The following is a 22,546-nucleotide window of genomic DNA, read 5'->3' on the forward strand; positions in this document are numbered from 1 at the left end:
GCATTCCCCAAGTTCTTTTATTGCATGACATGGCTAGCCAAGATGGATTTAATCCCGATATTCACTTTATCAAAAGGCTCTAATGGGTTGGTTCTGAATCTTGCAAGCTGGGAATCAATGAGATGTGTAGGCATCTTTGTTGTACTTATTATTTGAATCTTATTTGTTGGTACTGAATCTTGCAAGCTGGGAATCAATGAGATGTGTAGGCATCTTTGTTGTACTTATTATTTGGATCTTATATGTTGGTTCTGAATCTTGCAAGTTGGGAATCAATGAGATGTGTAGGCATCTTTGTTGTACTTATTATTTGGATCTTATTTGTTGGTTCCGAATGTTGCAAGCTGGGAAACACGGCATGATGATGCAGATGACAACAACCATAACAAACAGTTCAAACTTGGTAGTATTATCTTTGTGAAAGTGCAACAAATGTGCTGATCGTGTGCGTCCTAAGAATAATAATTCTAATTGTTGTGCATGTTGATCCTGTGGCACTGATAGAATGAGCCAATGCATTGCTTGTTTTAAGTATAAATTTCTATTAAAGCTAATTAAATTTAAGTAAAGTGACCACTGACTCCTATTATTACTGTACCAATACAGACCCGCTCGTGAACCGATGTGTGTTCGGAGTAGGTTTCTTAATGGAGGTGTCTGAATGCGCCGAGGGTGCATCTTCTGACAGGCATGCAACGGACGAGGGAGGGGTAGTAACTGTTGTCGCCTGTACACACTCATTTTACTGTTGAATCCAGTTCCCCAAGAGCTGAAAAACGAATTGCTGCCGCCGCCTACACACTCGTTCACTTGAAGAGACTCCAATGGCGATCCGAGGGGTGAGCCTGCTGGATATGGACTTCAGCAAGGAGTTCCCCTTTGAGTTCGCCGTTCAGTCCTATGGCTGCACCAAGTTGAATGTGATGTACACCAACGATCCGGACTCGGTGAAGCTCTACCTCGCCGAGTTCAAGCAGTACCTACAGGATGAGAAAGCACAAGGTTACTGTCGGATGTTGGGTTTCGGCAGACCCTTGAGGTTCGAACTCTGGGGTGCGTGCGAAGATATCTCCTCTACCAACCCACGTCCCAAAGCCTCACTAAGAATCTAGGCTAGCAAGACGAACAACACAAGGGACACAGAGTTCATACTGGTTTAGGCCACCATTGTGGTGTAATACCCTACTCCAGTGTGTGGTGTGTGGATTGCGTCAGAGGCTGATAATGAACAATACAAGGGAAGAACAGCCTCGCGAGGGATGTTCTTATGGTGTGGCTCCGCTTGGGATGGATTCGATCCCAGCTCTCTAGATCTCCCAGATTGCTCTCCCCTTCTCTACTATGGTGGCTAGCCCTATATATAGAGGCCCTGGCCCTCTTCCCAAATATCAAGCGGGAAGGGCGCCAACAACGGCCATTTTGAAGGGGAACATCTAGTACACTTATCCTGACTAAAGTTGGTCTTCGAGTGCCAAAGACTCTGATGATGACTCCGTCTTGGGCTCCATGGTGACCTCCTTCCTGCCGCCATGCTGGTCTTGGTCTTGTTGCATCGGAATGGTAGCCTTTGCCTGATGCCTTGGTCTGTGCGTGCTTCCTTTGCACCAAAGAGGAAACAAGGACACTACGCAGGCCGGCGCCCGCCTGGCCTCGATCGTCATGGCTTGCGTCACGAGCACCTCGCGAGGTACCCTCACCTTGATCTCTCCGCCTCCTCGCGAGCCTGCCTGGCGAGGCCGCTCCTGAGGAAGCTTCCTGTCGTCCGCCTCGCGAGGCTTGGCCCCTTGCAAGGGTCTTGAGCTTGAGTCGATGAAGATGGGCCGTACTGGGCCATTGCCCGAGCCACGCCGCAGGCCGCAGGTAGGCAAGTCTGGGGACTCCCGTTCCCAGAACGCCGACAGTAGCCCCCGGGCCCAAGGGGCGTCCGGACTTGGCTTAGAGGAGAAGCGAAGGGGCAAGTGCAAAGCGCCGCGGGCCCCAATAGCCTGCAGCCTTGGGCACCGCGTGGCGGCTGATTGGACGTGGGCATCTCCGCTTCCCCACGACGCCTCGGCAACCGTTCGACATGACAAGTCCCTGGATGCAAAATGAGTCATGATTACCTGCGATCATGGAAGCCGACGGTTGGCCTCCTCCAGCTATAAGTATGGAATGGCACGAGCCCTTCCAGTCCATCTCTCCTTGCTCTGCCTCTTCTTCTTCGCTCCTCCCCCCTTGGATCGTCGCGTCCCATGGTGCCCACAAGGAGGTTTTTGGCCGCGGAGAAGGGGAAGGCCCGCCGGGAGGGGCCTGACTCCCCTCCGGCTAAGCATGGACGAGGTCGCCCCCGCAAGCATCCCGTGACTCCTGCGAAGACTGCCCGAGGTCGCGGCGGAGGCCCCCCGCTTGGTGAAGGCCACTTGATTGGCGGGGGAAGGCGCGCCATGGCTGCGCAGCCCCCCGCCCGCGATTCCATTTGGCGGAGATGTTGCCGGAGTTCGTCATTTGTTCGAAGGATCCGGCCGGTACCTGGCTTCAGCTCCCCCGCTTCTTCACTGATGAACTGACGGCTGGTGCCACGGGCGGGCTCTGGCTCCAGGCGTATGGCTGCTGCAGCAGGGCCTCTTGGGTGGCAGTGGAGGTTTCCGTTGCTGGGAACGCAACGCTGACTCACGGCTGGCAGACGTTTGCCCGCGTGCATGGCCTAGGCCAGCGATGCACTCTTCACTTCAAGTTCGACGGTGGTGCCACCCTCTTCGTGAAGGTGTTCGGGGGAGATGGCCGCCGTGCCGGGTGCTACCCTGAGGGCGACGACGACGGCCAAATGCTCAGCCCTGGCGACGGTAGCGGCGAAGACAAGGGCAGGCCTGCGCCTGGCAGTGCCCGTAGCTCGCCAAGCTTCGGTGACTCCTCTTCCGACGACAACTCCTCTAGCGGCGGCCGTGACCAGCCACCGCGCCGTCGCACTCGCTTCGAGGGAGGAGGCGGATCGTCCCACCACCGCGCCCTGGTGAAGCATGAGGAGGGGACTGCTTGAGCTCCGGAGGGTGATGCAGATCTTCTCCCTCGGGCTGTCGCTGGGCGAGCCGCGCCCATTTTGTTTTATCTACATAGAGAGAGAAGCGTGGAGCCCCGCAGGGGCGTGCTAGACTGTTGCTTTTAATTACCATGCTGTTTCTATTATTCCCGTGCCGTGCTACGGTGTTGCGTGCTTATGCGTAGGAATAACTTAGCTCGGTGGGGGGGGGGGGTTCGTTGCGGTGCCAGCCTCGGGAGGCTCCATCCAGAGGCCTCGTCGTGTGTCTCGAGGCTTGCAAAAAGACACCTTGCCGGAGTGTTAGGCTCCGGCCCCCAGCTGCTGGGGTGACCAGCTCAGGTCTAGCGTTCACGTCGTGATGCCCGTGGGGCATTGACCGGGAGGAGTGCTCCCACTGCAAACTTAGGTCGAGGAACCTCACGAAATTAAACCAGAAGACACTCGCGAGGGTGCCCGCGCATCCCCCCTCGCGAGGGTTGCGAAAGGAAAGGAGGTTCAGGCGAGCGACAAAGACGGGAAAACGCAGGCTGGGGATGGTGCACAACATCAAAAGCAACTCCAACTAAAGTTCCAAACAAAGACAAAATAGCCAACTGCAGAAAGCAAATGAAAAGCCGCGTCCGGCACCTAATCTAGTCTTCAACGTCTCTCACCTGCGCGGAGCTAAGTGCTACACTGTGCGTGGGCGGGAGCCCCCGAGGCCCAGGGGCGGCACTTCGGAGACTCCGGGGCGTGTACAACCCCAACTCATTATTACGTGAGAGTGTCACGGCAGACGAACTTCACATGCATTGTCGTTCTTCACAGGCACCGGGCCTTTTCTTGAGGGGGGTCAAGCTTCACAGGCATTGGCTTTATTCATAGGCACCGGGCCTTTCCCCAAAGCGACAAGCTTCACAGGCATTGGCTTTCTTCACAGGCTCCAGGCCTTTCCCACGGGCGCTGGGCCTCGCTTCAAGGGTAGAATCTCCAGAGGTGCTGAATGTTCCACGCGTTCGGGATGGGCACCCCCTCCTGGGTCTCCAAGCGCGCGGAGCCAGGCCTGGAAATATGAACAACCTTGAACGGGCCCTCCCACATAGGAGAGAGCTTGTGCAGCCCTTCCCTGGAGAGCACCCGGCTGAGCACGAGGTCCCCTACCTCGAGAGTCCTGGGCGCATGTTGCGGCAGTGGTACCGTCGCAGTGCTGCTCGTATCTTGCCGCCCGCAGCGCGGCCTCCCGACGGCGTTCCTCCCCGAGCACGAGATCCGTCCCCCGCATGGCGTCCTGCTGCGCTTCGTCGAATGCTAGGACCCGCGCGGAGTGACGCTTGACCTCGTGAGGGAGGACCGCCTCAGCTCTATAGACGAGGAAGAATGGGGTTTTGCCAGTCGACTTGGTTGCGGCCGTGTGGGTAGACCACAACACAGACTGGAGCTCGTCGTACCAGCCCCTACCGCAGGCCTCCAGCTTCTTCTTGAAGGTCCTGGTCTTGAGGCCCTTTAGGACCTCTGCATTGGCTCGTTCAGCCTGGCCGTTGCTCCGAGGGTGTGCCACTAAAGCGTAGCATATCTACGTTCCAAGATTAGCACAATATGTTCTGAAGTGATTGCTGGTGAATTGCGAACTGTTGTCGGTGATGATGCGGTTGGGCACTCCAAATCGGCTCACGAGGCCCTTGATGAACTTGACCGTGGAGCCTGCTGGGATGGTGCGGACAGCTTCCACCTCAGCCCACTTGGTGAACTTGTCGATGACAACATAGAGGTAGTGATAGCCCCCTGGCACCTGAGGAAACGGGCCCAAGATGTCCAGCCCCCAAACTGTGAATGGCCATGAGAGGGGTATGGTCTGCAGGCCCTGAGCCGGCTGATGGATCTGCTTGGCATGGAATTGGCAGGCTTCACAAGCCTTAACTAGCTCGACGGCGTTGTTGAGTGCTGTGGGCAGTAGAACCCGCTGCAAAACGCTTTGTCAGCGAGAGTCCGTGACGATGAGTGGTGCCCACAGTCTCCGCCGTGTATGTCTGCCAGCAACTCTTTCCCATGTTCCTTGGAAATGCAACGTAGGGACACATCGTTCGGTCGCTTTCAGTAAAGCTCTCCATCTGGAATGCAGTATGTCGTGGCTTGCCGTGCCACGCGTTTTGCGTCTTCCTCCTTTTCTAGCAGGGTCCCTTGCGTCAAGAAGCTCTTGAGTTCCACGGTCCAACATCCCTCCTGAGGCTCCAGCGCCAGGAGCAAGCGTGCTCCTGAGGTCGGGCCTCAGGCCGGAGCTCCCGAGGTAGGTGGCTGAGGGATCTCTGCTCGAGGTTGCGCTGCGCCCGATGGTGGTGGCACCGCCGAGGGTTTAAAGAGCCTTTCCTCGAAGACCCCGAGCTCCTGGGGCAGCCGCCTGGATGCCCTTTTTGCGATGTCATCAGCCTCCTGATTGGTGCCACAGCACACATGCTGCAACTCCAACCCCCAAAACTGCTTCTCAATTTTGCGGACCTCTGCCAGATAAGACTCCATGTGTTTGTCCTTCGGCTCATACACCTTGTTGGAGAAGTTGACGAGGAGTTGTGAATCACCCTTGATGACGAGGCGCTTTACCCCCAAGGCCACTGCAGCTTTTAGGCCCGCTATCAGCCCCTCGTATTCCGCTATATTGTTGGAAACCTTCTCTCCATGCTGGAAACAGAGTTGCACGGCATAGTAGAGCCTGTCCTAAGTGGGGGATATGAGCACCGCGCCAGCCCCCGCGCCATGTCGCGAGAAAGCTCCGTCAAAGTACATAACCCAGCCGTCCGACGCCTCACTTCCTGGGGAAAGCGACCGGTCCTCGCCTGCTTCAAGTCCTGGCGCCTTTGTCCATTCTGCTACAAAATCTGCGAGTGCGGCTCCCTTAACGACCCTAGTCGTGCTGAATTCCAACTGAAACACTTGCAACTCGATGTTCCATTCGGCAACCCTTCCCGCTGAGTTAGGACTTCTGAGCACCCTTTCCAACGGATATGCTGAGACGACCTTGATGGGATGACCTTGGAAGTAGTGCCGCAGCTTCTGAGAGGCCACCAACAGTGCGAGCAGGAGCTTCTGAGGCATGGGATACCGTGCCCTTGCATCCCTCAGCACCGTGCTGACAAAGTACACGGGATGCTCAATGAGGGCGGGCGCAGCGACAGAGCCCGCACCCTCCAGGGAGTCAAGCGCCTCCTGAGGCGCAAGAGCCCCCAGCTCCTGACGGACTGGTGGAGCCCCCTTAGCCGTGAGGACGCCTCCTTGCTGAGGCTGACTTGTGTCTGCTGAGGGCGTGACCCCTGCGGGGTCTTCCTGGCCTGGGGTTGCCGGGACTGGTGCGGTCTTGGCCCGGTGCTCCTCCAGAACGACCACCAGAGTTGCGCTGGCGGAGTATGGTGTGGCGGTGAGATAAATCACCACAGGCTCCTGCGGGCGTGGCACTACCATCACAGGAGGGCTAGTCAGGTACTTCTTGAGATCTTGGAATGCTTCGTCAGCCTCTTGGGTCCATTCAAATGGGCCCTTCCTCTTCATTACCTTGAAGAAGGGCAAAGCACGCTCCCCTAGCTTGGAGATGAAGCGCCCTAGTGCAGTTACCCGCCCGACGAGCTTCTGCATTTCCCTAAGAGTTTGCAGCGGACTCAAGTCCTCGATTTCCTTGAACTTCTCCGGGTTAGCCTCGATCCCTCTGTGGGACACGAGGAAACCTAGAAGCTTGCCGGAGGGAACACCAAACACGCACTTCTCTGGGTTGAGCCGCAGGTCCACTTCACAAAGGCTCGTGAAGGTTTCTTCCAGGTCCTGTATCAGAGTCTTCGCCTCCCGAGTCTTTACCACTATGTCGTCGACGTAAGCCTCATCGTTCCTCCCGAGCTTCCGGCCTAATGCGATGTGCATCAGCCGCTGAAAGGTTGCGCCCGTGTTGTGCAACCCGAACGGCATGCAGGTGTAGCAGTACACCCCACACGGGGTCAGGAAAGCCGTCTGCTCCACATCTTCGACCGCCATCTTGATTTGGTGATAGCCTGAGAAAGCATCCAGGAAGCACAACAGGTCGCACTTAGCAGTAGAGTCGATGATTTGATCGATGCGGAGGAGCGGGAACGGATCCTGTGGGCAGGCCTTGTTGAGGTTGGTAAAATGGACGCACATGCGTTCCTTCCCCCCCTTCTTTGGCACAACGATAGGGTTCGCCAGCATTCCGGATAGCAAACCTTGCGAATGACTCCCGCGGCCTCCAACTTGCGGGTTTCTTGGACGATGAAAGCTTGCTTCTCGGTGGACTGCCGCCTTGCCTTCTGCTTCACTGGACGTACATTGGGATAGATGTTCAGGTGATGCTCGATCACCTGCCTGGGGACCCTCGCCAGCTGCTTGGTTTCCCACGCGAACACCTCCTTGTTCGCGCGCAGGAACTTCACCAGGGCCTCCTGTTGTTCGGGGTCGAGATTAGCACCAATGGTGAAGGTGGCGCAGGAGGACCCATCCTTGTCGACCGGTACTTGCTTGGTCTCCGCTTTGTCTTGGGTGAACACCTGCTTCTTCTTGGTGGGCGCAGCCCCTTTTGCCTTGAGGGGATTGGCGCTGGTGGGTTGCGCCACTGTGGCCGCCTTCAAAGCGATCTTGAGTGCCTGCAGGGAATCTTTGGCATCTCCGGCTACGGTCAGGATGCCACGGCTCCCGGGCATTTTCATCAGGTTGTAAGCCGGGTGGGTTGCTGCCATGAACTGGGCCAAAGCCGGGTAGCCGAGGATGGTGTTGTACGGGAGGCCGATGGGGGCAACGTCGAAGTCGACTAGCTCCGTGCGGAAGTTGGCTTGGGTGCCGAATGTCACCGGGAGGCGGATCTGCCCCAGGGAGCCGGTGGGGCTGCCCCTGACGTCCGAGAAGGGCTGGCTGGGTCGGAGTCGCTCCAGCGGCACGTGGAGGAGGCTGAAGGCCTCGATTGAGAGCACATTGAGGCCGGCCCCGCCATCGATGAGGGTCCTGGTGACGGCCACCTGGCAGATGGTGGGAGTACACATCATCGGGAGCACACCCGAGTAGGCAGTGTTGGCGGGGTGGTCATCCAAGCAGAAGGTCAAGTCGGCCTTTGGTGCCGCCCAACCCGGTGGAGCTGGGCGGCAAGTCAGGGCGGTGCCGACCTGGCGGACGAACGGCTTGACGTGGTGTCTCGTGGGTGGGGCTTGCGAGCCACCTAGGAGAGCTGCAACGACTGGGAGTGTCGGTGCTGCGTGGTGGGCGAGGAAGAGGCTGCACAGCTCCTCCCAGGAGGCCACCGAAGACACTGGTGAGTGGAGCAGCCACATGCGCGGGACGCTAGTGAGTGCCATGGGCAGCCAGTTGGCCATGACACGGTCATCGCCCCGGCCTTGAGGATGGCCTCCTCATATGCTAGCGGGAAAGCTAGCGGATCTGCCGCGCCGTCGTAGCGCGGCGGCATCTCTGGCTTGAACTTGTTTGGCCACTGCACCCGTCGCAAGGCGGGGGCCAGTGCTCGGAGCCCCCAGGGCCCGACGCCGGCCCCTGCGGCCGGAGCGGGTGGCGCATTTCCTGCCATGAGGACGAAGCGCAGTGTTGACGTAGAACGGGCCGTTGACAGGGAGAGCTCCGGCGCACCCCTACCTGGCGCGCCAAATGTCGGATGTTGGGTTCCGGTATACCCTTGAGGTTTGAACTCGAGGGTGCACGCGAAGATCTCTCCTCTACCAACCCACGTCCCAAAGCCTTGCTAAGAATCTAGGCTAGCAAGACGAACAACACAAGGGACACAGAGTTTATACTGGTTCAGGCCACCATTGTGGTGTAATACCCTACTCCAGTGTGTGGTGTGTGGATTGCCTCAGAGGCTGATGATGAGCAATACAAGGGAAGAACAGCCTCGCGAGGGATGTTCTTGTGGTGTGGCTCTGCTTGGGAAGGATTCGATCCCAGCTCTCTAGATCTCCCAGATTGCTCTCCCCTTCTCTACTATGGTGGCTAGCCCTATATATAGAGGCCTTGGGCCTCTTCCCAAATATTGAGTGGGAAGGGCGCCAACAACGGCCATTTTGAAGGGGAACATCTAGTACACTTATCCTGACTAAAGTTGGTCTTCGACTGCCAAAGACTTTGATGATGATGCCATCTTGGGCTCCATGGTGACCTCCTTCCTGCCGCCCTGCTGGTCTTGGTGTTGTTGCACCGAAATGGTAGCCTTTGCCTGATGCCTTGGTCTGTGTTTGCTTTCTTTGCACCAAAGAGGAAACAAGGGCACTGCGCAGGCCGGCGCCCGCCTGGCCTCGATCATCATGGCTTGCATCATGAGCACCTCGCGAGGTACCCTCGCCTTGATCTCTCTGCCTCCTCGCGAGCCTGCCTGGCGAGGCCGCTCCTGAGGAAGCTTCCTGTCGTCCGCCCTGCGAGGCCCCCTCACGAGGGTCTTGAGCTTGAGTCGATGAAGATGGGCCGTACTGGGCCACTGCCCGAGCCACGCCGCAGGCCGCAGGCAGGCAATTCTGGGGACCCCCGTTCCCGGAACACCGAGAGTTGCAGGACTAGACCTTGTTCCCATCCATTCGCCTCCTGATAGGGACCAGCGGATTGTCGTCGCCCAGGTATGTGTGCGGGACGAGGTTCTCATCTACCACTTCTGTAGGGCCATCAGAGGTTCTGGAGCATTCGCCCGTTTCATCGGCAGCGCCGACTGCACCTTCGCCACGATGGACAGAAGGAAGGATGTGACGATTCGGCCATCTGGTGCAACAAGCTTGTCGACATCCAGAAGCAATACAAGATCATCAACAACGGGCAGGAGAAGGACTCCGTGGTTGACCTCGCCGAGACCATCATCAACCCCTGATACGCCAACATGAAAGAAGACAACGATACCAAGGACCTGAACACGTGGGAGGTACCTCTGAATCTATCCTACATAACCTACACGGCCAAGGACGCATACGCATGCTACGACTTGTACATGCAGATCTTGGACATGAGGGCGTGTCTGCTTCCCATAACCGACGAGTACACGGACAGCCGCAGCGTCATGATCAAGCGTGCCAGGAAGGTCTAGATGTTGTACTTTATCTGTTTATAAGCACCTTTATCATCTGAGTGTTTCATGCATTAGCCTATGTGTCGTAATTATCTGTTTTGTCCAAAATATTTCTTTTAAGAACCCATTAACCTGATTGCTTTTTTAGTGGCTATTTGCTTATGTATGTAACTAGTTCACTTGTCCGTTAAAAAAATAGTTCACTTGGCTGCCGTGCTTTGAATCTCCTTCCTCCCAACATATTCCCCTCCTCAGGTGGACCAAGCAGGTCTCTGAATTTTCTCCCACTTTCTTTTTTGATGTAAACTGAGTTTTCTCCCAGTACTTTTCCCTAGAACCAACTCAACTGTCCCACGTCTAGCCTAAAAAATAATAATACCCCAAGTACTATTAACTCATCAAATTTAAATGATATTTTATTTCGTAAGTTGAAAGTTCTTACCAAATAATAATAATAATTGTTTATATATAACTTGGCAAGTTAACTCCTAGTGATTGCGTACATAAGGTTGCAAAGATTTTACTGGCCAATGCAGTAATAGACGTGCAATCATGTGTTTATATTTTTATAACATTTCTCCATCTAGCCCAACATGATATTTTCACCCAGCCAACAAGTCCGCGGATTTCGAGAAAAATGCAAATGGGATTTAAATTCTACCATATATAAATGGGCTACATAGATGCTACATCATTGTTTCACCCAGCCCACCAAATGGACTTAAAAAACAAATGGACTGGCTGACATGTGGGACAGTAGGTCGTAGCATAACAAAGCGTTGGATTTACATCCAACGGCCGGCATTCTTCTTCAATCTCTCGTCTTCTTCCCCCAGCGCTGCCGGGACCGCCTACTCCAGCCTTCGGCGTCTAGCGGTGTTGTTTTGCGCTCCTCAGTGAAACGCTACCCTGAAGACGGCCAGACCATCCCTCCACTCTGCACCTCCTGTTATTATCTGCCGAGTGTAGGCCCACCCCGCACCCGAACCAATCAAGTTTCCCACTCCTCTTCGTCTGCGACTCCACTGCCGCGTCTTCCCCATCTCCGGGTCGTTCCAGTCTGGGCCTCGCCGTCGTCCACCACCTCGGTGCGCTCGGCGCGGCGTGGTCAACGTACGAGAGTCATCGGAAGAGGACTATACGTGGAGAGCATGATGGCTGAGACCCACGAGGTCCATGGTGGCACGCAAGGAAAGTTCCTCCTCATTACACACTGTACATGGACTGTACGTGGGAAGGGCTTATGTATTTCGTGGAAAATCCGTTTCCCCGCTGACAGGTCGGACCCACCAGCTATATCTTCACACGCAAGGAAGTGCCTCCTTATTACGCACAAAAAATGAATACCCCCCTGCTAGCTGGGACCCACCATAGTGGGTGGCTGACTTGTGGGCCTACTAAGTTGACGGGGACGGAGGGCTTTGTCAACTTAGTCAATACGAACGATTCTAGCTCTAGTGACCGTACGATGTCCATCCAACGGCCATAGCGCTTCTTCAACTTGTGGTCTTCTTGCTCCAGCCGCCCAAAGCAGCGCCGGTCGTGCCGCATGCTCTTGCCTCTTGTGGTTGGCTGTGATGCCGCAGAGGCCTCACTGCCCCCTACTACTCCCACCGCTGGCCCAGGGCATCCCTCTACTCACCCACACCCCCTATTATTCTGCGGCGACGACAGCCTCACACCACAGCCGAACCAGTGAACCCTCGTACTCCTCTCCGCGTGGGCATCCACTGTCGCATCTTCCCTGGCTCCGCGTCTTCTCCTTCCTAGGCCTCACCGTCGTCCACCGCCTTCGTGCTCTCGGCGTGGCGTGGTCAACGTGGTCAATGACTGACTTCCATCGGAAGAGTACTGTACATGGAGAGGCTGACAGCTGGGTCCACGGCCGCAGCTGGGTCCACGACCACATCCCAGTTTTTTGTGATTTGCCAAGTCACTCTGTCAGGCCTGTTGGGCTGCAAATCTTTCAAGATGAGGAGAGCTTCATTCGGCTGGCCGAGAAAATGGCCTATCAGTAATGAGAAATGGGCTGTACATTTTTAAAACACATCAAACCGGCAATTAGTTTCAAATTTCGTTTTTTCATTTCGAGATTTTAAATTGCATTGATTTTTATGCGTGGACAATTTGTTGGATTTTATATTGATATACATTTACTTTTAAAATCAGTTTGAATGTGACTCGAAATTTCAGGATTAAAAACAGTTCAGACCGCACCGAAATATGCAAAAATTCTTATACTTTTTTAACCGTGGCCACAATATGGGCTGTAATGCTAACAAAAAGAATATGGGCTCCAAAAAAACCTTAAGAATTAGCAAATGGGCTATAAATTATTAGAAATAATGGCAGATGGGATGTATGCTGTTTTCCATAGATTTGAGGCTTTCCTAAAAAAAAGGTTGACGCACAAGCAGCGACTGTTGGATTTCCATCCAACAGCCGTCGTGCTTCTTCAATCTCCGCTCTTCCTGCTCCAGCCTCTCAAACAAGCGCCGACGATACAGCCTGCTCCCTCCTCCCCGCGGTCGGCTGTGCTGCCACTCAGGCTCACCGCCCCACCATACTCCCATCGCTGGCCTAGCCATCTCTCTACTAACCCACACCTGCTGTTATTCTCCGGCGAAGGCAGACGAACCAGTAAACCCTCGTATAGTCGTAATCCCCTCCGCGTGGGAAACAACTGCCGAGTCTTCCCTGCCTCCGTCTCGTTCCCTTCCTAGGCCTCACCGTCATCCACCGCCCTGGTGCTCTTGGCGCGGCCTGGTCAACGTGGTCAATGACCGACATGCATCTGAAGTGGACCGTACGTGGAGAGGCTGACAGCTGGGTCCACGGCCGCAGCAAGGAAGTCCCTCCTTATTACGCGCAAAATAATTATTCCTCCACCTAACATTAGGGACCCACCAGATGGGCCACCGTATTTAACGAAAATATGTTTCCTCGTGACTGCTAGGACCCACCAACTACTTCTTCTTACGCAAGGAAGTGCGTCTGGGCAAAAAAAATGATTCGCCCCCCTGACTGCTGGGACCCACCAGCTACATCTTCGCACGCAAGGAAGTGCATGACAGTCGGGACCCACCTGGTCGAAGCGTACGTAGCGTTGTCATTTTGGTCCCAAACGTGTACGTACATATATACTCGTCGATGTAGAGGCGCGCACGTGTCGTAGTAGAGGCGCGCACGTAGCATGTACACGTACGTACAGTGGCCAGTGTGCAAGAAAGAAAATACGGGCACCTACATACATACGGGCGGGGTCTCGAACGCCTAATCACGCATATATATGTACGGCCAGGGCTCGTGTACATGGCTGGGTCGGAACGAAGAAACTGCGTCGTCGTCGTGTTCATGGGGAGGCAACAGAATGCGTCGTGTTAATTGGGAGGCAACATAATGCGTCGTGTTCATCGGGAGGCAACAGAACGCATGGGAGCCAACCGGCTTGGACGGAACATGCGATGGAAATGAGGCCTGGTGTACCATACAACGGAGGAAACGGCCTTGTCTTTGACCGGCCATGTTCGAAACGGGATCCTGTTTATCGGGATGCGTCTGGCGTACCGCAAAACGGAGGAAACGAACCTCCTACAGTCAAAAAGGGGGTCCTGTTGATCGGTAGGGGTGTGGCGTACCGCAAAACGGACGAAACGGACTTGTGTTGGAGCGCTACGGTCGAAATGGGGGTCCTGTTCATCGGGAGGGGTGTGGCGTACCGCAAAACGGGACTCCACGGGATACTGTTCATCTCCACCGTCGACCTCCTCCAGCCTCCACGGGATACTGTTCATCCACCGTCGACCTCCTCCAGCCTCCACCTGCGACTGTTCATCCATGAGCTCCTGTTCATCTAGCCTCCAACGCGCGCTACTCCACCAGCTGGATTGTATCTTGATCTGCGGAACACAACTACTTTGACCCAATCCTGGATATGGAAGAGGTACTGGAGTTTGTTTCTCCTAGTCATTCTGCGATAGAATGGCTTGACGGACCACAAGAGTAATAGGCATCGATAAACGAACGCACGCATACTCTTGACTATCGATTGATAGACGAGGGTCAGAATGCAACTAAAGAGAGCAACTCAAAGGAACATATAATTTTCTGAGTTGTGGATGCATAAATTAGTATGTCGAACCAAGTTCAACATATTTCTTCCGGATAACCCATGCAGAAAAGTAGAACTGGCAGAGTCACGATTTATGAATGGAGAACTCCTCAAGAATAATCCTGTGGTGATATTTCAGTTCAACGAGGAACTTCTGCCATAAGTAGTTCATGGTATTTGGAAGAAGAAGATACCACGGACTTCAAGGACTATCGCAAAGGTTACTAATATCCTAAAGGCACTAGCAATTACTATCAACATGAAGCAAGTAGGGTGAATCTCGGGTTCAAAACCCAGGGATAGAATACCTACTACTAAATGGCATCACGGGATGCTTTCGATAATGACGGCCAGAGTCATCACACTGGAACATAAATCATGGCTAGACTACTAGATGATCCCCTAAGACACCTAGGGTCATAATAATATCTCCAACATATATGTCGAGGCAATAAAATACCTCAACTCAACAATTAGTGTGATTGAGCTGGCATAAAGGAACATCGAAACCAGAGGGAAAGGATTTTGCAAATGCATCAGACTCTTTAGAAACCTGGGATGACTCGGACAGCATAACGGCTGTAAATGCTCAAAAAAGATTTGAGACATTCACAAAAATGGTGGCATAACCACTCCGAAGCACAATATCAAGATTTCGAGATCAACAATTAACATACGGAAGTAGTAGAAACTGAACTCAAGCTTAAATCCAACAATCTATAAGTCTACGGATTAGTAACGCGTGATCCTGATAGAAAGAGGAGATAGCCTAGTTCTTAATCCCCGTAGAAGAGAAGATGATGACTCAGATCAGAAGGCATAAGGTATAAGGAGTAAAAGAGCCTTACGTTCCATCCCACAATCAATTCCCTTATATAACTAAGGAATTTCTAGACTCAACTTCGACCAGTTTGGCTTGGTAATCCTACAGGCAGTCAAGCTCTGATACCAACACTGTCAGGACCCCGACTCAATGCCACATCGACCTAGCATGTAACACCTCATATCACTTTGCGGCCTCACGCACGGTATTCCCACGGGTGTCGCCTTACCTTTGCCCGGGACCGTTTGCGCCTTTTGGCACACGTATATGACAGTGTCGCTAGCATCCATATGATAAAGAGCCCGGGCTGACATGACTAGTCGTAAACCCAAAGTGGCACAGACTTACAGGGACAGGCATCCATGACCCAGCTTCGAACGTGTCGGTCATCAGCAAGTGGGTCCGGGCTGTAGCACTGGGCTAGCAGGACTCCGGTAAACCGGGCTGTAGCGGGCTAACAGGACTCCGGTACTCAAAGCGTGACATTTCCCCGAAGGGACAGACACAGGAACGAAGAAGGACACATGCCGGCCAGCCTAAGTGTTCCGGAGCAGTAGCAAGCTACCATGGCTCAGTGGAAACACTAGGAGACATTTCCCGGTAAGAGAGGCTACTAAAGATAAACAACTAGATGGTCAGATCCCACACATACCAAGCATTTCAATAACATACACACAATATGCTCGATATGTGCAAATACAACATGGCATCACAACATGACTCTACGACTCAAGTAATTTATTCATTAGGCTCCGAGGAGCGAGATATTACAAACATGGGTCTCATGACCCAACACTCAGAGCATACAAGTCAAAGCACAAGCGGAAGCTATCATGTCTGGGTACAGACATCTATAAATGGAAAAGGCTGAGAAGCCTGACTATCTACCAGATCCTGCCGAGGGCACAAGATCGTAGCTGAGGTAACAAGCTAAACGTCGAAGTCCACGCGGAACTACTAGTGAGACTGAAGTCTCTCTGCAAAACATAAAATAGGCAAACGTGAGTACAAATGTACCCAGCAAGACTTACATCAGAACTAACTACATATGCATCATTTTCAACAAGGGGATGGTGGGGTTTAACTGCAGCAAGCCAGCTTTGACTCGGTGGCTATACTAAACTACGACTGCAAGCGACTCTTTTGAGGTGGCGCACACGAGTCCACATATTCACCATATCAATACACCACTATGGATCCGCTCCCGTCTCCCTACGAGAACGCCATCCATAGCACTCACGCTTATCTTGCGCATTTTAAAGTATCCACTTTCACTTGTCTATGAACTGATATAAGCAACCCAGAAGTCCTTTTCCGCGGACACGGCTATTCGAATAGATGATGTTAACCCTGCAGGGGTGTACTTCTTCACACACGCTCTCACCACTTACCGCCGTTTACACGACATGTACTCGGCAACCTTCAAGCGGAAGCCCAACGTGGGTGTCGGCCACGGCCTGCCTAAACACTCGAGTCTCTAGTCCAGGTTTATCGCCTATTCGGGTTCCATCCATGAGGAGATCCGGCCGGAGTTTCGCTCACAGCCCCAAACGATGTGAACAGGGTTCCCGAGACACCAAACGGGCGCCCGGTACACCGTGCCACGTGCCTACCGCATCACAGCCCACCCCTACGGTCAGCGCTGCCCACGGCCTCCAGCATACTACAAACACCAGAAACTACTTGCAACTCCTGGACAGAGGACAAGGGTGATCAAGAAGCCGAGAGGGTCCATTGGTTTCGGGCCCAATGCGTGGTAGTAGCTGAATCATGGATCACAAACACAGAACTCAGTTCCTGAGGACGGCTGCAATGAGACAACCCACCATGTACTCCTACATGGCCTCTCACCGCTACCTTTACCAAATCGTGTTCACACACTTAGCTCACACACAGTAGGACATGTTCACACACCTCTGATTCATCCCCGATGAATCAGACCTGACTCAACTCTAAGCAGTAGCAGGCATGACAAACAAACATGAATGAGTAGGCACAACAGGGCTCAAACAACTCCTACTCATACTAGTGGGTTTCATCTATTTACTGTGGAATGACAGGTCATGCAAAGGATAAAGGGGTTCAGCTACCGCAGCAAGTAACAGATGAATCGGTGTTGTCCTAATGCATTAAAAGAGAGCAGGAGCGAGAGAGTAGGATTGTATCGGAATGAACAAGGGGGTTTTGCTTGCCTGGCACTTCTGAAGATAACATTGAGTCTTCATCAGTGTCAACGATCACATCATCGGTATCACGTCTATCGAGAGGGGACAAATACCGGCAACACAGAAGGGAACACAATCAATGCAATGCACAATATGATGCATGATCATGACATGGCAAAATGAATGTGTGTTGGGCTAATGCAACTAAGACCAGATTAAATGGAGTTGGTTTGAATCCAAGATTCAAATTCAAACTCCATATGTGGATATTTAAATGCCCTTTATATGATTTGTGCTAAACAGCAGCTATAAGTTGTTCTAACATGCATGAAAATGGTACAGATGGATTCCTTGAATTTTTCTGATAATTTTTCATATATAAATTATTTAATTTGGAGTTACGGTTAATTTTCTATGATTTATTGAAGTTTTAGCTATTTTCTGAAATTTCCTGAATAATATTAAATCCAGAAAATACTTATTGCGTCAGCCCCACGTCACAGTGACGTCAGCAGGGTCAACTGGGCTGGCTCGGTCAAACCTGACGTGTGGGGGCCACACGTCAGTGACACAGGAGCTAATCCCGGTCAAACCCAGCGCTGACTGGGGTTTGACCAGGGGTGGGGCCCGCTGTCAGTGGCCTAGGGGGTTGGTTAGCGCGTCATTAGTGGCTAATGACAGCGCCACGTCACTGGCCACCGGAGTTCGGCCGGCGGCGACCCGAAACGCGGCGGAAGTTCACCGGGGTTGCGCTACGGGCGGCGGCTGGACGTGCGAAGGGCACCAGAAGGTAGCCCGTGCCCGTGCGCATCTAGGGGGGCCAACGGGAGGTGCGGGGGTGGCCGGGGTTCGCCGGAATGGAGCCCGAGGCGGCGGCCGGAGCTCGGGTGGGTGCGGGGTTAGCGCTGCAGCTTGCAAACAAGCTAGCTGCCACGCTAGCGTCGCTCCACGGGTCGTTGAGAGTGCAACGGACGCACGCGCGGGGCCATTTGGTCACCGGGGCTTCGCCGGCGACGAGTCCGTGCGGCGGAGCGTCTCGGCTCCGGTAGAGGGGGCGGCTAGAGCTCGTAATCGGGCTTGGGGTTAGGGGGAAACGAAGCAGGGACTCACGGGGATCGTGCAGGGAGGGTCAGCGAGCTCGGGAAGCGACGATGGTGGCGAATTGACGGTGAAGATCCTCGGCGGCCGGCGATGGAAACGGCGATGCCGGCGGCGTTGTGGCGCGTCCGTAGGGCCGTGGGTCGGTGGGGAGGAAGGAGGGGTCGAGGGGGAGCTCCTGGGCGCATCGGCGAGGCTAGGGGTGGCCGGTGGCCACGGGGAAGCTCGTCGGCGGCGGCGGGTGTGTTCGGTGGCTGCGCGCGAGAGAGCCAGAGGAGGAGAGGAGCTCGGGGAGAGAGTGAGAGGCCTGGGGGGCTGCGTGGCGTCGCGGACGGGGTCCAGGGCGACGAGAGGAAGCAGGAGGTGGCCAGGGGGAAGCAGGAGGTGGCCGAGGCAGCGTCGGCGCGCGCCACGCCTCGCCTCTGTTCGTCCTCCTGGCAGAGGAGGAAGAGGACAAGGGGGAGGAGGTGGGCTGGGCCGGCTGGGCCACTGGAGTTGGGCCAGGTGGGCTGCGAGGTAAGCTGAGGTAAAACTCTCTCTCTGCTTTTATTTACATTCTGTTTTATATTTTTCTTCTGTTTTTGTTTTATTTAAATTATTTTGCCACTGTTTTGAATTTTAAAAATAATTCAAACAATGCCAAAAACTCCACTGAATATTTTATATTGCTAGATGGACTTTTCCAAAAGCTTATAAAATATTTCAGGGATATTTGAAATTATATTCTAATTATATGAATATAATTCAAATTCAAATAACTAATGAATTAAATTCAAAGTCCCAAAAATAACTCCTTAAAAATGTTCAATATTTTGGTTGGGACCAGAACCCTTACCAAAAATTATCAAACATTTAAGAGGAGCATTTTGGAGCAATGAATGAGATTTCTAGGGTTTTTGCCCCTCTTTTATTTAGGGTTTTGAGGCTTCCAATATTCCTCAATTCAAGTTTCAAAAATATAGACATGATGCACACATGAAGCTAACCTAGAGCAATGCCTGAAGCTAGGGATGTGACAACTCACCCCCACTAAACAAGAATCTCGTCTCGAGATTCAAGCGTAGGGTAAGGTGAAGGGGAAACGTAACTAGTATAATCTTCAGGATCCAGGGTGCACTTCATAGAAACGTTGATTCGATCACCATCTTTGTCTTGATGTCTTGCTCTGAGAAATCCTGTCAACATGACAGGGGGGGGGGGGAGAAGGAGACTCTAGAAGGGTCGATCTCCTCGAAGATCGAACAACTCAAGATTAACTTACGGAATGAGACATAGAACCATCTTTCGGGTTGAGACACGAGATACACATCAATAGGGGTGGAAGAAACGGATGACGAAGGTTCACTAGGTAGACAACAATTTCATACCTAAGAAGGTGGTAAACGATTGTCAACGTAGCGAGGAGTTGAGTTGCCATGATACCATAACGATACACCTTAGGGAAGGTGACTCGTAGAGATATCCCCTTAAGTGGCAAAAAGAATTACTTTTGATTCAGAGATCATTGAAACTCTTTAAACCAGCCTAAGGCAATTCTCGAGCGATCGTTTGGAGGGGGTCGGTAGAATGGCATACTCGGACTTGGATGATGTGGATTACCTTGTTGAAGACAACGTAATGGATGAATTTGCTTATCACCGGAAATGGAAGAGACCCATGGTAGAATGGCACATTGGCGGTGCAAGCTAGGAACAAAATGCAAATGCTAGGAATGATTCTGGTAACTGGGGAAGAACCCAACAATAGGGAGTGAATTCACTGTTTGAAGAGGTCATAGCATTGCCGAGGAGACTGAGAGCAAACCCAGTTAGTGCCGATGATAACACGTAGCGCTTGTGCGTGCTCTCAAGAACTTGAGCATTTCCACAATCATCAAGGTTTTATCAACATTCGTGTCAAGGGTGCTGACAACACAACATACTACCATGATGAATAGCGATGGACGATGCAGATGCAAAGGAGGATAACACTTTCTCAGATTTCACCCTTGGCGGGGCCAAGGAAATAAAATCTGGATGATCGACCGAGAGACATTTAGCACTCCGCTTCTAATGTTCTCCTTGATGTGCTAGTGTATCCCATTCATAGATACGGTTTGATAACTAGAACATCAAGTAAAAGGTCGGACTTCGGAACACAGAAATCCATAGGGGTAACTAGGGAGTAAATCCTACGAAATCCCTATGGGGAGGTGGCCAACTTCATCAATCAAGATATTATAATAACAGGTTTTCTGGCTGGGTGTGTTGGCCACGACATCCACTTTACCGGTTATCGCGCGACCAATATTATAATTCTTGGGAAATATTCCAACCATCATATCTGCCTGAGATTCACATCTGGTTGGTGTCAGGATATTCCAGACTCATCGAGTCTAGGAAGAAAAACGGAAGTTTGCAACACAAATCGACGAGATGACGTTGCGGGATTCTCGGGAGATGAACTACGATAGCAAGCTCCAAAACATGAGCTGGTTCTGCTACAAACATGTGAACACGCTGTCCCAGACAAGCATGACCACGTGGTAGTCTTATAATAAAACACTACCGAGTTCAGGTGGGGAACCATCAACGAGGATATCAAAATCCTTGCATAAGGTATACTCTTAAGAAGGAACTTCTTCTCCTTGAACAAATCAATCAGTGGCTTGGTGTGCTCGGAACACATATGGAATGAAGGTTGCAAGTCTCCAGACCACAGAATACTTCGCACGTATGCATGACTGACTTGGGATGATTCCAGAGGAAGCAAAACTAACTTTCTCAAATCCACGGCGGCAACTTTCACCAAATGCACGTGTATAAGAGGAAGTCACTCCTTTCATCAAACAAATACTTCATGAGTTAGCATGAAGAAATGCTTTCAAAAGTTTCCAACACTAGGTTGATGTTCAACATGATTCATGGGGGGAGACAAAATGCTACTGATGGGCTCAACAGCAACTCATCGGAATTTCCATATCACTGGACTTCCACCATCATGTGAACACGGTGATAGCATTGGTCAGACCAAAGATGTAATGGTGTATGCTCGAGGGATCAACCACGAGTAGGACAACATTACGAGCATCGTTGGTACTGATTTGATTTGACGATAGCCCACACTCAAATCAAGGGATTGATAAGACAATAGGTCCAGCAACTGATCACAGGAACCAATCGATGAAGATATCATCTTTCTTCAGCACACACTACACAAGAATATCCCTTTGGAACGAACTAAGTCAGGCAAGCTTTTATCTTCCAACTCTCCAAGTTGTTGTCTAACTTAACCAACTAGCTCAGGGATATCTAACACCGATTCTTGGAGAGAAGGTGGTTCACAAGAAACCAACTTGATCACGAGCTCAACATAACAGTCAGGGGACAACCTGGTAATACTTCCGAGAAGATATTCGGAAAATCACGAACCACCGATATGTTACTAAGCTCGAGAGCAATCTCGCTTTTGAGGGCAAGACGATATGATCGAATGAGTGAGGACTTAGCAAATCCTATCTCATCAATCGAGGAGTGCACCAGGAAAATGGACTAGGTAGCACAATCAACCTTAGGGTGATGATTCAATAGTCAACTCGCTAAGGATGACGTTATTGTCCATTTAACTACCAAGTAACGGAGTTGCTAGGAGTATTGATTTCACACATCATGATTCACTTGTCGGCACTCCGGCTGCAACAACACGGAACCGAGGAATGAAAAGGATGGCGTGAAGTATCACTATGTCAAGAATTCACAAAAGGTGGTGCAATTCTCATGAAATTCCTGTCATAAAGAAGGTAATACTTCAGGGTAGAGCAGACCAGAAGCTGGATTGTATCTTGATCTGCGGAACACAACTACTTTGACCCAATCCTGGATATGGAAGAGGTACTGGAGTTTGTTTCTCCTAGTCATTCTGCGATAGAATGGCTTGACGGACCACAAGAGTAATAGGCATCGATAAACGAACGCACGCATACTCTTGACTATCGATTGATAGACGAGGGTCAGAATGCAACTAAAGAGAGCAACTCAAAGGAACATATAATTTTCTGAGTTGTGGATGCATAAATTAGTATGTCGAACCAAGTTCAACATATTTCTTCCGGATAACCCATGCAGAAAAGTAGAACTGGCAGAGTCACGATTTATGAATGGAGAACTCCTCAAGAATAATCCTGTGGTGATATTTCAGTTCAACGAGGAACTTCTGCCATAAGTAGTTCATGGTATTTGGAAGAAGAAGATACCACGGACTTCAAGGACTATCGCAAAGGTTACTAATATCCTAAAGGCACTAGCAATTACTATCAACATGAAGCAAGTAGGGTGAA

Source organism: Triticum aestivum, chromosome 3B, assembly GCF_018294505.1.
Source record: "Triticum aestivum cultivar Chinese Spring chromosome 3B, IWGSC CS RefSeq v2.1, whole genome shotgun sequence".
NCBI classification, from domain to species: Eukaryota; Viridiplantae; Streptophyta; class Magnoliopsida; order Poales; family Poaceae; genus Triticum; species Triticum aestivum.